General features: G+C 26.8%; 1 protein-coding gene across 2 annotated transcripts in view; it reads right to left on the reverse strand.

Moving 5' to 3' along the window:
• The window catches only part of LOC126902451 (glycoprotein 3-alpha-L-fucosyltransferase A-like), a 17,006-nt gene extending 11,395 nt beyond the window's left edge, over window positions 1-5,611 (reverse strand). The window contains exon 1 of one of the 2 annotated variants that reach the window (XM_050679745.1): window positions 5,132-5,611. The gene's annotated coding sequence lies outside the window, so the exon portion shown is untranslated. The remainder of the gene's footprint in view (window positions 1-5,131) is intronic. The other variant, XM_050679744.1, reaches the window with a different exon arrangement.
• Between the last annotated feature and the right edge of the window lie 1,233 nt (window positions 5,612-6,844).

Below are 6,844 nucleotides of genomic sequence, written 5' to 3' on the forward strand. Positions count from 1 at the left end.
AAAAAAACAAAAAAAAAAAAAAAAAAAAACACATCATAGTAAAATTAATACCTTCTCCGCTTCGCATCGAAGCTAAAAATTATAAACAGTCCACCTTCGAATTTGTTACGTTTCAGACCTTTAGAGTTTGTAATTTAAACATTCTGAAGTTTTTATTTGCTAAATCTAACATTATTCATATTACATTGCGTAAGATTGATTAATATCTACTAAATTAAATGGAAGTATGAAGTGCATGATAGAATACATACTATAGATAAATTTAATATACAAATAAACAAATTAAAATTATTGATAAGTATAATGGGTGTGTTTCACTTTTTTCATAAAAGATCATTTAAAGATAAAAAAGTAATTTTTTTCCTCTTAGAAAAATTAAAAATTAAAATGTTAAGGAATAATTATGTAGAAAATTGGTGTAATGTACAAACAGAAGCGGATATAGTATTATTCTTTGGGGGAGTTAAGTAAAACAATTTTTGCCTAAACGACCAACTAATTAATATTTTTTCTGGTCTTATAATTATTTTTGATAATAACCCGCCCCAATGATTGTACTATGAGACTTTTACTATTTATCAATATCTATAGATATTGTACACATATATGCGTACTAAAAAAAAACTGAAAGTAAGCCATGAAATAGATACACTTCTGAAGGAATAGTTAAATATTTCGAATTTTTTAACTGGTTAACATAAAAAATCCATTAAATCAGCGAACACTCTAAATGATAAATACAATTAACATAGAATTTATGGGATCTGATCTCATATAAAATATTTAGTCGTTGGAAAAATATGATATTTGAATTTAGGTGATTATTTTAATGTAGATTCATTTTTCTATCAACATTATTAGCACAAAAAACAAAATCAAAAAATTGTATTGCTTGTATACGTGCTAATAAAAAAAATATAATTTAAATTGTATTGTTTTAATAAAAGCCACACTTATTGGTCTTACGAAACGCTAATTTTCAATAAGTATATTTTAAAGGCATGGCTGTCTAAGAGGAGGGGACAAGTGCCATGGGGCGCCGAAAAATATAAATACATTTTTTTTTTTGCATTGCATATATATTGTTTTAAAATATATATTTTTATATCAGTCGATGTTATTACTTTTGTATTTACAAGATGTTTTATACCTCATTTTAGTAGTTCATCAATTAAGTACATCAATGTAATTGTTATTGCTTTTATACGATGGTCAATATATTATTACTTATGACTATGGTTAGTGCTCAAGATTGGCGGGCGCTAGCAACGGATATTGTAACAGAATCAGGACTAAAAATAAATTAGGAAATCAATATTCTGTTTATTTTGTTGATATCCATATATTCTACTATCCCCAAGCAATAATTATATCATATTAATATAGTCATCTATGACAATTCATGTGTACTTTAATGGTGTAGTGTGATCAGAATTTGTTTTTTTAGTTGTCCTGCTTTTCTTCCTTAATTTTTTTTTTTTATTTTATAATGGCAAAAATAATTACGAAAAAATTAGAAATAACATTTGTAAATTTTGTATAATAAAAAATTAATGATTTTGTATTTAAATGTATTATATTATATACACAGTGTTCAAAAAGTAAGAAAACGAGTCAATTGTTACAAACAAGGAGAACATTCTATATATTGTTGTGATTAGGAAATTATTAAGAGCATAGCCAGTGGCTTTAACCAAAGATTAATTGCATGTAGAATTTTTCATTGAATGTTTGTTAAATTAATAGTTGCTCTAGGGTGCCAATGACAGCACGGCACTGTTTGCAGGACTGTTTTCTATACTACATTACTTTTTAATCCGATTGAATTGTATTACTCTTTAAGAATAAATCTCATTATTATTTATAATAAATAAGTAAAAACAAACGATATCGAACGTTTTACATGTTTTGTATTAGGTTATCGTATGATATACTATTGTACTGCTGTGGCCAGTACAATGCGCTATAAAGATAAGTTGACAAAAACAATATGCTACATCCTCCCAGATGATTGTGAGCTAATTATTATTGGTATAACAATCACTGCAATATTGTTAAAACTCATACAATAAATAAAAAACAAAATTTTTAACGACAAAATCACAGTATCCTTAAAAACATCAGGAAACAATTTTATAATTATTATATATTTTTCCTATTTATAAATTACACATTTTCCACATTTAAAATATTGAATTTAAAAATAGAATAATTTTATTACTACATACAATATTTGTTTGGAGGACCTTTGGGGACTGTTGAAACCTTTGGAATAGTTATTAATTATATTTTGTTTATTTAAAAACTCTACCATTTTAAGCGTATCCACTTCTTTATTATTAAATATTCTTTTAATTAAATTTTATTTTTTACAAGTATTTTACCCTTAAATAGCACGACCCTTAAAATCTAAGACTATAAATTTAATAGTACATTTTATATTATAAATACAGCTTTCAATCAGTAAAGTCCCGCAGATAATTAATTTATTATTATTATTATTGTAGCTTAGGTTTTTTTTTTTGTAACGCGTTGATCAGTACTTCCATGCCGATTACATTTGTCTGCGATCCCATGTCCAACTTTAAAAATGTCATTAATTTACTTAATATTATTTTATTTTAATGAAGTGTTCTTTAGCACATAACAAAGAATTAAAAATAACTGAAATTAAAAGAAAAAAAACATAGTTTTAAACAAAAAAAAAACGTTTGTTTTCTTTTATTTAAACGTTTTTTCCTAGCCCTGTTTGGTTATTTGTCTCCGCTATGTCTTTGATTATTTTGTTTATTTTGTAGTACATTTTGTTTATAAGCTCTACAGCCTATCTAAAGTTTGTTACTTTGTGACAACCGAACAAACATGGACAAAAGTTATGCAATTCCCGCGGCTTTGGTTTGCTGCCACATTTGTATCAATCTTTTAGTAACTTATTATTTGTAAAATCATTTCGTCTATCTGCAGTGCATTGTTTACAAGTACTAATTTTTTTTACGCCTTTTGCTATATTATAGATATAAGCTACGTTAATTAATCATACCATATGACTAAGTTGATTTTTAACGAAAATTATTTTTTTTAGCTAAATCAATTACTCTATCAAGAACAATTTCTGGTTCACTTAACAACTTTTCTTTGATATTGCCATCGTTTATTCCGATGATAAGTTTATCTCGAACGATATTTTCAGTTTAATTAAATAGGCATGTTTTTAATTTGGCGATAAACGAATCAAATGGCTAATCCGGTTCTTGGTTGTATAAACAGAATTTAAACCTTTCAAATACAACATTTTTCCTAGGTTTGAAAAACTCATTGAATAGTTTTAATGTGTTATTTCTGCGATAAAAAGTGAACGTGTTGTATATCTTCACAAGCTTCATTCCTGCTACATTAAATAATATAGCTATTTTTGTATCATACGGTTTTTCATTATTTTCCGATGTCGACAAAAATATTTCAAACTGTTGCTTGAATTTTTCCAGTTTACAATTCAAATTTAAAATTTAGGTTTTTTGGAATTTTACACTCAATTATATTGACGTAAGAAATACTTATAATTTTATAATTATTCTTATTTTTACAAATAATACTACGAATCGCTTTTGACTGACCAAATTATTAGATTTACTGTACTATTATAAAAAATATTTTTTAGCTTTGTTTGCTATATTGAGGTGTAAACAATTACATTGTCATCACACCTGATACTATGAATTATTCTCTAAGAATAAATTTGGTAATTACTATTATTATTAATAAATAAATGAAAACGACATTAAAGAGTCCATATGTTTTAATTATCGTACCATGTGCATACGTAGATTGACTAATTTACAGCCGGTGGCCAGTGCCAATGCGCTATAAAGTTGATAAAGTCAATATGCTACAGAATAACGTAAACAGAAATTTTATAAAAATAAAAATGTTAAGTTTTTGGATTATTATTCAATTTAAGCATTAACCGTGTTAGTTAAATATAAGCTGATAATATCAACATATGTATTAATGTTAAATGTTAATCAAATATTTTCATTAAAATGTCTAAAGCCATTAAATTTTAAACGTATTCAATGTCATCATTAAAAAGTCTATACAAATTATTTTAATTACTGATGTAGAATTTAATAATTAATCAACAAAAATTCTTATAAATTTGTTCAAATAAATTAAAAACTTCAATTAGTTCAATACAATAATTTTTGATGATACAAAATAGAAACAATAATAAAACGATATTATCGATAAAAAATATTGAGTTTAAAATTTTATATTTATCCATCGACGTTAAATTCTATTCATTATATTTCATTAATTTGATTCCCAATTAGAAAAAATCGAATTCATGCTTTCTTTCGACTATTGCACCTTAAACATTCCAGTTTTTTTAATTCTAAACATAAAACGTTCAATTAATTTCATTTGTATAAAAAATTTTTTTGATAAAATTTGTTTGAGCTGTTGTTGAAATTAGATTATAATAACATTATGATCCTATTTCTATGGAAACCTTTGCTACAAAATACATTTTTTGCTTTTGATGATCAGACGTTTTTTTCATTCGATATTTTTTAATTTTTCATAATATTGTGATTCAATATTGAAATTTAAAAATAACAATTTAACGTTGAACTGATTTTACTTCTTGATGATTTTCTATTTAACTAAAATTTTCATATTTTCATTAATATCGTATATTTAACCGTCCACTCTAATCATATGAAATCGGGTGATTCACAATTTTTTTTTTTCAAAACCGTTATTTTAGGTATTATAATAACACATAATCACAGCATGAAAATATTTACTTTTAATTCATATACATTTTTATTGGTTGAAACCTTACACATTGAAATATTAAAAATGAAATAACAAATTATTTGCTAGCAGAGATGAAACATCTCCACGATTGTCTGATGATGCGTAGGCCTAATTAAATCTTTGTACATCATAAAATTGATGTGCGTTTTCAATTATTTTCCGATAACATTTTCAAATCATTGAATAACAAAGAGTGAATGAAATGTTAAATGTTATTACATTACAAACATTTTATTTTAATCGAAAAACACTGGAATAATTTCAAAAGATGTTTTTTTCTTGTAAAGTATCTCTGAGCATGACGACTTACCCTCGTCTTGGAACCACGACCACCCGAAGTGAATCCATAATGTTATCCTCCTCCGTACTGTATCATTTGCAAAGGCTTACTGTGACTGTGTTGCCGCTTGGATTGTATCTCAACGGTGAGACTCTCGTCGCGAACGAAAGAGAGAAAGTTTTTCGCACACTGGCCAGCAACACACGCACTCACTCATCCAGGGCAAAATCTATAAGGGTCCCTTCATTCATTGTGCTCGACCCCGGCGTTGGCAGTCACCACCGTTTTTCAGCTAGTAGCGGCAGCAGCAGCACTGACGACGGCAGGCCATGCGCAATGCAATCACACCGTTTTTGTTGTATTATTTTCATCGTATTTTGCAGCAAAACCGCCATTCCGGCAGGCGCACTACCCCGTCTGTATTTAATGCCCCTTATCGCTGCATGCAAACCTGCCGTTTACTATATCGTACATTTCAATCACACGTGTGTACACAAAACACACAACTTTCACCCGGTCTAGATGGGACGCTTATCAAGTCGAAAATCAAACGGTACATATTAGCAGTTGATTAAAATTGACGTTACGTTTACAATTATTTCAATGACAAGAGTCAATTTTGTGTTGTAAATGGTTTTAACAATGGTTTTAAAACGATTATTTTATTTTATCATCGATATTGATTTTTTGTCGTCCAATTAAACTATGACTTACGTTCCATATATATCAATTAAGAAATGTGTTTATTAAGCGATTGTATGTTTTCAAATGTGACTCGTTACTTCTATTAATTTAGCGAGATAGAGTTAAATGTTTTCATTACACACTGCGTTATACAATCAATTAATGTGTAACAATCAAATAAGTGCTATCTATACGTGTTAATAAAACAGTAATAATAATTTTATTTTCCTCGAGGAATGACAAGTGTAATGAACTCGACCTTACTCGACACAGGAACTTACGTCAGTTACTCAATAATTGATTAATATTGACTTTAACTGTCAAAAACAGTTGTAAATAAACTAGAATAATTACTTTTGCTATTGAAACGTAAATGGATATCTATGGAAAATGTTGAAACGTGTTTTGAATGGAAAAGTTTTCATTAATTTTTTAAGTTGATTTGTTAAAGCTTACATTCGTTTTGTTTACTTAATAGTAAAAAGAACCATAAATTGTTTATGTTTGCCATATAGTTCTCATTCGTGTTACTTTGCTAAAATAGAACTATTGAATTTTATTAAAAAATAAATAAAACAAAATATATTAGCCAAGATTGTAACTCAGATTAAGTATTTAGGTGGATGTGAGTGTTTTTCGTTGTAAATAAAATTTTATGTCTTATTCCCTTAATGCGTACGTATAATACAAATAAAAATTTATGCGTGTTCCACATAAAAAAACATTAAAGGCGCAATTTTTGTTTTTACATACTTATTTGTATAATGGCATAAATTAAATAAAAATAACTTTTAGGATTTTTTTATTAGCTCAATTATATATTTATGTTTATTGTGATTAAAGTTCGTAGTTTGTTTATTATTATTATTGATATAAATGATAACTTGATGTAATTTGCCAATATTTGGATTTTCCTAACTTTTATCGCCTTTGTTTTTTTGATTTTATCAACAAAATTATATGAAAAAAGTTCTGAGGAACCAAACTGTTGTACCTGAAATAATTATCAAGTTTTTTTGCAAAGAAGTTATAATTTTAGTGCTCACGTATTTTTTATGT

This window comes from Daktulosphaira vitifoliae, unplaced genomic scaffold (genome assembly GCF_025091365.1).
Source record: "Daktulosphaira vitifoliae isolate Bord-2020 unplaced genomic scaffold, ASM2509136v1 Scaffold_3, whole genome shotgun sequence".
Classification (NCBI taxonomy): domain Eukaryota; kingdom Metazoa; phylum Arthropoda; class Insecta; order Hemiptera; family Phylloxeridae; genus Daktulosphaira; species Daktulosphaira vitifoliae.